The sequence below is a fragment of the Macrobrachium rosenbergii genome, chromosome 14, assembly GCF_040412425.1.
Source record: "Macrobrachium rosenbergii isolate ZJJX-2024 chromosome 14, ASM4041242v1, whole genome shotgun sequence".
Taxonomy (NCBI): domain Eukaryota; kingdom Metazoa; phylum Arthropoda; class Malacostraca; order Decapoda; family Palaemonidae; genus Macrobrachium; species Macrobrachium rosenbergii.
In genome coordinates this window covers 43,452,766-43,464,280 of record NC_089754.1, presented here as the reverse complement: position 1 = coordinate 43,464,280, position 11,515 = coordinate 43,452,766, and the positions used below count along the sequence as shown (strand labels likewise).

The following is an 11,515-nucleotide window of genomic DNA, read 5'->3' as shown; positions in this document are numbered from 1 at the left end:
AAAGTGTTATCATACTTTCGATGATTAAATTGACATCATCCAAGATGACCGTTGGAACTAGAGTCATTGCCACCATATGGTTATATTAGCTGACGACAAGAATAACAACAGTCGTGAAGGTTTAATAGTTTAGGAGAAAACGTGTAATGACATTTTGAGGTTAAAATCTAAAAAAAATTGATGTCAACAATATCGAAAATTTTTAAATACTTTGGCAATGATGGCCTTTTGCCAGAACACCATCACCTGTTTTCTATATGGCAAAAAAAAAAATAAGCTTTCAACTAAATCCGCACTGTGAGATCGACCCAGTTTCTTTCCCATCATGCGTAATGAAATTGTATTTTTACAGTTACTTTTAATGCATATAATTTATTGTCAACATCTGTTTTTTAGCGATTTTAGGTATTATTGACCAATAAACTAGAACATATTTAAACCTGAAGGGAGATTTCTGACCGAGTTAGTCAACAATAAGATTTTTCAGAGTGCAAGAAGCAAAGACTGTTCTTCAGACAAATCTGGCTTATTGCAAAGTTATTTATACTTACAATTTGCGATGTTAGCCACTAACCGACCTGCCTCTATAGTGAACCTTGTCCGTAGGGAGCAGCCACATGCATGTAGCAATACGAACGAAACAGGAACACTTAAAATCATGTTGCCAGTGGCAAACAACTTGAGTCATCTTCATTTGAGACTTTCGAGTAGATGTTTGAAATGACTCTGGTGTTTTGAAAGTACTTATTCTTTGCGTATATTCTTGATCCTGCAGTTAAGGTAAATATGATGTAAATTTTAAGTAAGGGATCACTGGAAAATCTCAGTGGGACAGTTCTGAAAACATGACAAAAGGCGTATTATTTTCATATTTCCATTAGAATGTGTGTTTTTTTAAGTACTATGTAAGAAAGGACAGTTATTCCGTAGGTACGGCATGAAGTCATTCGCCTGTTACGAGTATCTTGAACCCAATAAAGCTAAAAAGGAACGGTCAGACCACTTTTTTTATTTATCTTCTATTTGGAGAAGAGCCGTTATGAACCGAAGGGCTTTTTACCTTTGTCAGTATTAAAGGCTATTGTCTTTTTTCTTGACGAAGGCGGAAAAATTATTAAATTTATTTAAACGACAAAAAATTATCCACTTTATTTAAATTTGTCAAGCGTATGTGATAAAAAAGACGAAACTGTGACAAAAGTCATTAAAAGTATTCGAAAGTTTTCCAAGAACGTTCTGGCAATACATAATGGACAGTGGTACTAATAGGTGAGGAAGGAAAATGCGAATATATAGGTATTAATACCAAGACAAATAGCTTACTATGACAGGTGAAAACAACTCAGATTGGTTTACTGAAATCTGTGAAAATATTACCCGTGTAAATTGTACTTGAACTCTGATACTGACTCACTTGAGTTCCTCTCGAAGCTTGTACTGTTGTCTACCCTGGCTTGTAGAAGAAAATGGGATTTCGTGACATGTAGAACTCCCATTTTCTTTGAAGGCCACATTCAATTAATTTTCTGTTCTACCAAATAGTATATCGTAAGTATACTAAAATGAAAGACATCTTTTTGTTTAAAGGTATATCCTGGAATAACTTCAGGTTTATGAGGATGAAATCACCGTCCAAGGCTTAAAAAAAAAAAGACGTGAAAAACTGAGCAAGAAAAGTAAGGAAATAGAAGACTATTAATTTTGGATGTAATACTGGAACATTTCTGTCGTGACTCGTTGATTCTTCGGCATTTTCACTAGGACCTCCAGAGTGGTTGGTTGGCAGCTTCTACCCTGGAAAGGTAAGATAGTTAAACCTTTATTGTCTGTATCCCAGATGTATTTTGACCTTTAAGTTCATTGATATCGTTGATTTTAATTATTACCAGTTTTACCTTAAGCTGTTAATATATTGTTAAAATATAACTTGTTCAACCGGCTTTCTGCCTTGGGTAGGAATGTAATGTTATCAACCGGCTTTCAGTTGGGTAAGAATGTAATGTTATCAACCGGCTTTCAGCCTTGGGTAGGAATGTAATGTTATCAACCGGCTTTCAGCCTTGGGTAGAAATGTAATGTTATCAACCGGCTTTCAGTTGGGTAAGAATGTAATGTTATCAACCGGCTTTCAGCCTTTGGTAGGAATGTAATGTTATCAACCGGCTTTCAGTTGGGTAGGAATGTAATGTTATCAACCGGCTTTCAGCCTTGGGTAGGAATGTAATGTTATCAACCGGCTTTCAGCCTTGGGTAGGAATGTAATGTTATCAACCGGCTTTCAGCCTTGGGTAGAAATGTATTGTTATAAACCGGCTTTCAGCCCTGGATTAGGAATGTACCTTGTGGTCTTCTCGAAAGCATAAATGAGAATTGAAAACTTTTGTTACCAGAAGTTATACACTTACTCCTGATGATATAGGTATAATTCTGAGATAACGATCTTCTTGGCATTGGACCAAAATAGCAGTTCCTGCCAATTTTGTCAGTCGTTTTGTTTAGTAAATGTCCATCAGTTCAGGAAGTTTTCGTCACTGTAGGACTGGCAGGAATGGCTGTAATTGGTTTACTAAAACAAATTGCATATTTCATACCACGTCACAGCACTGGGTTATTTTTCGGAAAACCTCAGCCACTTCCCACATTATAATTTATATTTTTCTTGAGTATAACCCATTAAAACAAAAAATTTCTTCTCAATACACAATCATCTTAAATGCTTAATAACAAAATCAAATTACGACTTAAAAGGTAAGACAATACCGGCCCCCACCCGGCTCCATAGCTAATACGGCAGAATTTTAACCAGTAAACACCCCTAGGTTACGTTAGGTTGGTATTTTTAGTGCCCCATCCTTTCCTAGCCATTTTTGCACGAAAAACCCTAAATGGGTTTTCATGCAAAAATGGCTAGCTGGAGCCTTTCGAAATGGCTGGCTGGAGTCTAACGAAAAATTACCCACCACTGTTCTGGCGAAAATATACTGTAGTATTGGACATGAATTTCCCGCAAAAGACAGGGAACTCGGTTTAATGTTGTGCTTAGGGGTAATCAGTTGACTGGAATTACATAACTTGTTTCAAAATTAAATAGGCATTAGGCGGGTGTCGCGGGCATGCTGAGCTTCTTAGCGTAAGTGCTTGCTTGTATTGAGCAGTTTTATAAAGCAAACGATTGTACAGAGAAGGTAATTATCAAAGCTAGGCTGTGAATCGAGTGAGTCTTTGAGCTTTCTGCGCTAAGCACAAGCTGTGGTTCCGTCTAAGGCGGGGTACACACTATCCAACATGCTTGCCCAACAAGGTGTTTGATCCAACAATTTGAAAACAATTTGAGTGTGTGTGGTCAGGTAGGAAGGTTTGACAAGCAGTTCGACACTCGATGGTCAAACAGCCTGTTTGTCCTGAGATAGTTTATTTTTATCTTGTACCACTCCTTCATCCATACTCTTTCGTTTAACAGGCTTTTCAGTGGCTATAGCTACAAGTAGAGCTATGCAGGCTTTCTTAAGGCTCATGTTGCGTGGACGTTGTCGGCAGGCATACTGACGTTTGATCAAACATCCGTTTCAATCTATGGCGATGTTTGAGCAAACACGCTGGACAAGCATGTTGGATAGTGTGTACCCCGCTTAAAGCGGTTGGATGCATCAGCAATTCGAAAATATAAACAGGGTTTAAACCTTAGTTCAGCTTATGCTTCAAGTACTGTAGTTATCCCTGATTACAAACTTCTTACATATAGAATAACCGGGCAGCTGGAGTATTTTCTGGACTTGAAAGTTGAAGTAATTAACTTAGAGACGATAGATACACCTGAAGTTTTGATTTTACGCACAAGCAGAATGAGTGAAATGAAGGTGACCTTTTATCAAACCGCTACCCTGGGCCTAGAATGCTTTAACTTATTGCATAATGAGAGGGCACTTGGGGAAAATGTGAATGTTATCGAACTAATTGTAAAATAGGTGGACACTGTTCTAAGTATAACTGTTTCAAGTATTCAAGTTATTAGCATGGAACGTTTACATGACATTTCTTGGATAATTATATTTCAAAGTTTAAAAATAGGAGTTATGAACATCACAGCGGTGAATAATAATGGGTTCTCTAGCAAGACTGGCTCCTCTTATGTAGGTCAACAAGTCTTGAATTGCTTTTTGATGAAATGCTCAACCATTATGCTTCAGCTGTCTAAAAACACCAGGGGATACTTAACTTGAAGCAACCCTTATGAGTCTGGTGTAAGGGACAGCTGGCCATTGTGGCTGTCGATGATATAAAGTATTTAGACAATCGGTATATTGCGAACGATGTGAAAAACTTTATTATGTACATATATATATATATATATATATATATATATATATATATATATTATATGTATATGTATATATATATATATATATATATATATATATATATATATATATATATATACAGATAAAGTTTTTAACTGCGTTATAAGTTAGTTCCAAAATTTTTCAAAAATTCCAGTCAATTTCCATCGTGTATGGAATAAATTTGAAAACGATGTGCCTAAATTTACGAGATATTAATTTTTTTAAATATTGATAGAATTACAAATGAAAATATGGCGAGCTCCTCAAATTCTTATATATGTTCAAAATGTTTGCGAAATTTGACTACATTTGAAAAAATACGAGATTTCAACCAGTTTAAATAAAATTATTCCTGGATTGCGTAGACACTTTACACCTCATTTCTCCAGAGCCTTTTTGAGTTTTGGGTGCATCGAATATCATTAAAAAAAAAAAAAAACATGCCTATACAGCAAATGCTGATAACCCACAAACTGGAACGGGAGAGAGTGAGAGACAGGAGAGAAGAAAGTAAAAGTTATTGTTCTGTCAAAAAGTACACATTCCTAACACTATTGAGACTGGGAGAGCCTGGCCGAGGTGATCTAATCCTCGCGCCACGGGGGACGAACTTAATGTGGCAAGGTAAATCTTCCGTATGCGAGTGTGTGCGCGTAAATATTTGTATTGCCCATTGGGCAGGCAGTGATCAGTTAGCGGCATACCTGCAATGAAAACCTCATATTACATACAAATGTAACGGTGTTATGGCTTAAGACATATAGGAAATAAGGTTACTACGGCAGGTCAAGGTTTGGACAAACCAAAACTATGTGTAAAAATAACTTTGCCCCTTTTTGATGAGGGAGAGGCAAGCAGCGTAGGAATACGTTATTTTGTTTAGAATTAGAGTTAAATACCTGAAATTGGTAACAGTAATTTTCCGTTTCACTGGACATTTCTGATGTATTGTTAAATATCTGAAATTGGTAACGGTAATTGTCAGTTTCACTGTACATTGCTGATGTACAGTATTGTTAAGTATCTGAATTTGTTAACAGTAATTGTCAGTTTCACTGGACATTACTGATGTGTAATTAAACCATTTTCCTTGGAAACTGAGAAAAAGGTCGAGGTAAATGACTTTTTATTACGGAAGGCCAAAAAAAGTAATGTATGCTTAAATTTGAAATGCTGAGTTGAATATTAACCAAAGGAGTTACATAGCACAATTTCTTATAACTGAAGATTTGTTCATCCTTATTGACTTTTATCGAACTTTTGTATCTAATAAGTATTTCATGTGGGTTCAATTTTTGTTTGCAGACAGATCGGTTCAAGACCTACAGTCGTTTCTCTCGAAGTCGTTTCAGTACGTCCATAAAGGCATTTCGATACAACTCGAATTTTCTCGATATATCTTTCAAGTCTAAAGTTATTTTTTTGAAACAAAAATCTAAGATTTGATCGTTCTGACAACAGACGCCAGCGCGTGTAATAATAGTATCACTTCTACTTTTTTCAGAGCGCTAAGTTCAGATAAATGCTACAAAACAAAAAGTATTACTTGGTCTGTTACTGTAAATATATTGTCTTGAGATAATCGTTGGTAATTGGTGGAGCGTCATTCAACTCGTGAGGTGTATAACGTCTTCAATAAATTTAGGAATTATTTGGTTAATCGTCATATTTTTTTTTTAGTAAATTTAAATAAGCTCAGTAATGTAGTATAAACGATTTAGAATAGCAAAATCAACATGTTTTTCAAAGTATGGGTAACATCAAAATCACGAAATTGAGTAGGAAAAAAACAACAAAATTGCCTGGTTAAAAGTTGTAGATTGTAAAAGACATAAATTATGTAAATCTGTATATGAATTCATGGTTGATTTCTGTCGGCAAAACAGAAAGGCTTTTAGTTTATACGATGAAACTCGTCAATGTTACGAAAAAATCAGATTCTGGTGCTTAAAATGTTCGTGTGGAAACTACTTCCGTTGTATGAAATCGACTTTATAGATGTATCGAAACGACTTCAGTTTTTGTCCAAACGACCGGACTGCTACTACATCGAAGCAGTAAGTTCGACGTCGAAGGAGAAAGGTACACCCCCTCCGGAAGGGCAAGGAGCCCACTGTTGAAATCAGTAAGTTTATGAATTGTTACGAACACTTTATCTAGTGTGATGACCTTGAAAAAAGTAATTAATCCATCGATAATTAAAGGGTCGATACGAGTGCAAGAATTTTTTATTTAAAAATAAAATTTTCTCAAATGACTCACTTGAAGTTTCCTGTAGTTCGTAATTATGAGTATGGGACTTGGGATGGGAATAAATTAATAAGGTTTCAACAGTAATCGTACATAATGTAACTACGGTCAGAAACTGCATCCTTATATTTTTTTTTTTAATATAAAATGTAGTCCGTGCCACATGCTATGTTGATTCTGAAAAAGACAGTCTATTCCTCTTAACATTAGCCCAGAACATCATTCTTGAGAACCATATTCATGCTCATTTTGATTTGATGTTGATTATTAGGTTTGTTGTGCTGCATATTTTTTGTTTATAGATACTCATCCTATGAGACTGGTTTGTTTACAGAACGTGTATTTTAAAATTAATTCTCTAGAAGTACTCTGTATGTAATAGAAATTCTAACGTTTTCTGGAGGTACCCGTTATTCCTCGTGAAGGTGTCCGTAACAGTAAACCAGAGTTATAGACCATAGTAGCTAATGAGGGGCTCTTCTGCATTACCAAAAGACTCGCAGCAGCTCTCTGTTAAGACAGCATTGTAGTACCATCTGATCTCCCATCATATAGGCTGAGAGGCACCCTCCTTCACTTCTGTTATTGCATCTTACATCCAACCCCCTTATTACATATGTTAGTGAAGTTTATGTGATGACTCTTGGTCCATCCACTATGGCAGCAAGCTGGCTGTTCTTAGCCATGCACTCTTTAAGACATACAAAGCAGAGTAGTAAGGGTTGGTACACACTATTGTAGTATTTCCTTTGAATGTTAGCCTCCAGATAGTGCTGTAAGCCTAATACCTTTGCTAGGATTTGGGTCAGATTCAGCTAATACTGCTCTAACAGTCTCGTCTCTCTTAGGTCTGTGGGTGGTAAGGACGATTGATCACGTCATGTACAGGACAACACAGTTTGAATATTCTACGACAGTATCGTGATGTGACCAATAACTGCTGAATGGTACTTGAATATTCTACGACAGCATCATATGACCAATAACTGTCGAATGGTAAAAAAGTGTATATTAGTTTAGCCAAATTCTGGTTTCCTCAGATTTCCTGAATAAAAAGTATAACGTCGAATGTTTGATTAATCCAGAACAGATTTTTCTCATGATTTATTTGTTATTATTACTGATTAAAAGGTTGTTACTGTTATACAGTTTATAAGGACCTAGTTTGCTTCAAAAAATTTTGTAAGATAAAACTCAAAGGAACAGGTGTTAGCATAACACACTGCCGCAGAGTAGCTGTATTAAGAACAAAACTTGATTAAACTTTTCGATAAGCGTGGCATCATGCGACGTTTTTGACATTACTTTTTGAATGGTGAAAAAAAGCAGGCGGAAGTAGAATTACTAGCATAGAAGAGCGAGGAACAGGCAAAATTACTGTTTTGGGAATTGAAATTGAATGGCAAATACAAGAAGCTTATTGCAAGAAAGGGGACATGGAACGTGATCATATACATATAAATGAGGACAGAGATCAGGTGCGTTAACCCAATGAGAGTACATCCCACTTTGGGAGCCATGCAGGCTCCGGTTCAACTAAACCAAGTAAGCAAAGGAACAATAAGAGTAGTGGTATTACCCTCTTGGCCACATGACAAGCTGTGCCACTTCCCACCTAGGTTACAATTCACTGTCTTTTTACGCTAGCGATATCTGTTTTAACAAAATTAGAGGATTTGGAAACAACAGTAAACCATGAGTTGTAGTACTAAAAGAGGTAACAGTTTTAAGGTGGTATTTACTTTACAGCGTAAATATTCAAGTTCATGAGATTTCTGGAAGTGCACAGATGGAAATATACCTTGAAGATGATATGATTCGGGGTGTGGACTGTTCAGGGAGTATGAAATAATTTGGATTTGCTGAAGTAAATACTAAATTCCTGTACTGAAGTAGCTTTAATCGGCTTCATGTATTTTTTTTTTTTTTTTTTTTTTTGATAGAGAGTCAAGACTATATAACTGCTCGGCTACTTTTGATGTTCAGAGTAAATTTGTCTAATTTTAAAGTTTGGGGACGGGGTGGTGGTTTAGGTTAGATGAGTGGGGAAATAATTGAAAGGACTGAATGCTTATGAAAGTGGGAGGATTGACTCGAACCCACGTTTCTTGGAGTTTATTGCACTGTGTTGCATTTATTGGTGATTTTTCAATGTGAAGCTAATGATGTCCACATTTTGATACCTTTGAACAATAGTTATTTCAGTCATCCTTGATGTAATTAACTTATATCACATCTTTTCAGGTGTTTCACAGCCTGAAAGTTCCCGAAGGAAATATTCTACGAATTTGGAAGAAAATAATCTCAAACTGCGTAACACTGTAACAAAGGTAGGTGTTTAATGAACATGAAATGAGGATTCTTTTAGTTTAATAGTTAAGTGGGATAGGAATGGTTGTACAGATAGATCCAGAACTAAGGACTTGGGGCGCGAAACTCAGTGCAATTGAAAGTTACGGAATGGGGCCTATGACAGAATGAAAACAGTGAAATGTGAAATCTTAAAGCTTTGTTAGGTTAGTTTAGTTTAGTTATGCCATTAGCGTAATGATATTGGATCAGTTATAGTGCTTATGTATGAATTTTGCCATCCTTAACCTTTCTTTTTTCTAAATGATCTACCCAGTCAAGGGAGTACTGAAAGAAACTGTAATATTGTTCAGAGAGGGGGCGGAACGTTGTACTCAAATGTCACTAAGCCAAAGTAACAATAGTATTAATGATAGTAATTCACTGTGATACAATTGTAATTATTTTGCTCATTGAAACTGCCATAGAGACTCCTGCCAGTTTTCGGTAACATTTGCATTGTAATCGAAAGCTTTTATTATATCGGCATTTATTGCAAGTGTCAAACATTCAAGTGTTATGTCCATAAAACACTGTCCCGTCTAAGCCCACTTAGTAATAAGGGCCCAGGTATAGGATGCTTGAGGCCTGATTATATGCAATCATGCCCTTATTTTAATATCTTGTAAGCAAAAATATCTTAAAGTTTACCGGAATTAATTGCCTTTTCTTGCTTTTTTCAGAAATTCTGCATCTGGCAAGTGGAATTTTAAGCATCCGAAGGAAAATTGCAAGATTCTCCTACGACAAATATTCTTCAGTACCGTTTTTTTTTTAAACTTGTAGAGTTTGTCGTTTTAATCATTATGAATGGCAGTGAACTGTCAGTTCAATATCAACAATTAGTTTGTTAAATATGGTTCAGGATGCATACTTTTTATTTTAATTTCTCGTCAGTTGAATGTGCTGTATGGTATATTGTTTAGTCTTGAGTGTTCCTGTCAGTTTAATACTAGTCATCAGGTGGTTCATACTAGGGTAAATATAAATCATATCAGTCTGTATTACCCATCATGTGGCTCTTTATGGTTCTTTATTTTTAAGGATGCATACATCCTATCAGTCTAATATCAGCCAATGGGGGCGCAGACTTAGCAGAACACTACTTTTTTTTACTTTTTGCTCAAAATTTTTAGGATATCAGCTAGCAGGCTAGTTCAGGATGAATAGTGACTGAAATGTTCAAAGATCAGCTAATATAGTATGCATTAATGACGTCAGTGCTATGATGTCTGGTATTGGGAAGTCTTATGTTTCAAGATATATTTTTCCTTAGTTTTCAATTGGTTAGATTGATTGTAAGTCATTCTGATTATTTGAAAATAAGTTTAGAGAAGTTCCTACTGGCTTACAGCTAGTGGTTTATTAGTTATGGACAGATTCACTGTTGTTTTATAGAAATTTATTTGTGGTATTTAGGAATGTTTTAGAGCAGTAGAAGTTCAGAGGCATTACCCAGTAGGACAGGCAATGTTTTTTTATAAAAGTCCAAACAACTGACAGACTTCTCTTTATATGAGTCTTACTTATGTGGTTGAACTAGCTCCGATTATGGTAGGAACTTAGTCAAAGTTCCCCTTATATTCCCCAAAGCCTTAACCATTTAATATGTTATGAGGATTTTTAATAGCTGCTAGGCCTTGCTTTATTGTAATAATCAGTAAATGTTGATACTTGGACACTTACGAAACGTAAAGGCTTGGTTTAATTAAAGAGGGGTATCATAGATTGAAGTATGAACTTGTGAACAGTCCAGTGTAGGAAATATTTCAAGAAGTAAATTGTTTATTTTTGGTGTTATGTAACTGTTTATTATAAATACTTTTTAAATTTGTACAATAGTTGCCATGACAATAATGCATCTTGCTCATCATTAAACATAAACTGATTAGAAATTAATACTGTTCAGTACTGCTGAGAACCTGATCAAGGGTATTATCATCATGGCAGCTCTGAACATAGATCAAGACACTGCTGGCATGTGGAGGGTCAAGATGTAACGTATTATTTCCAGGGTAGTTTAATATTGTTCATAATGGTATTTTAGGTACAGTATATGAATTTGTAATTTAACTCAAATTGAAGGTCCTAAATTGAGTAGTTTCCTGTTGCTGACAACGATTTTAGGTATGTAAACTTAGATACTAGGGCTACTTAGTTTTCTAATGTTAACAGAGGTTCCAGGTATATGAAGTAATTATCAAACTCGTATCAAAGTGCTTTTTTAAATTAATTTTACGTTGGTTGAAGATGATCTTGAATGAATAAGAATGAACAAGGAAACTAAAAAATTTAAGTTTTAAGGTGGGTCTCGTATTATTAAAAAGGGATTTTTCAGATGGAATCAGTTGGCAAACTCATTTAAGAGAAGGAGCCATACTACTTGATGATACATTGACATGACAATGAATGTTTTCTTGTAGGGTTGAAATCTTGAGAACTAGTTTCTTTTTTTTTTTTTTTACTGGAACACTAAATATTTTCTTGATCTGTTATGAAAAGGAAATTCGGTATCTGACCTATTAGGATAGTTGCTTTTAAATTAGCCATCATTATTAAGTTGTTTTTCGAAACAA

The 11,515-nt window shown here is 35.4% G+C and overlaps 2 long non-coding RNA genes across 2 annotated transcripts; both read left to right on the top strand.

Moving 5' to 3' along the window:
* Window positions 1–1,567: 1,567 nt before the first annotated feature.
* On the top strand, window positions 1,568–7,582 carry LOC136845612 (uncharacterized). Its single transcript, XR_010855200.1, has 3 exons — window positions 1,568–1,802; window positions 5,646–6,465; window positions 7,439–7,582. It is a non-coding gene; the product is annotated as an uncharacterized lncRNA (long non-coding RNA).
* A 318-nt stretch (window positions 7,583–7,900) lies between these two features.
* On the top strand, window positions 7,901–9,883 carry LOC136846040 (uncharacterized). Its single transcript, XR_010855309.1, has 3 exons — window positions 7,901–8,068; window positions 8,835–8,920; window positions 9,623–9,883. It is a non-coding gene; the product is annotated as an uncharacterized lncRNA (long non-coding RNA).
* Window positions 9,884–11,515: the final 1,632 nt, after the last annotated feature.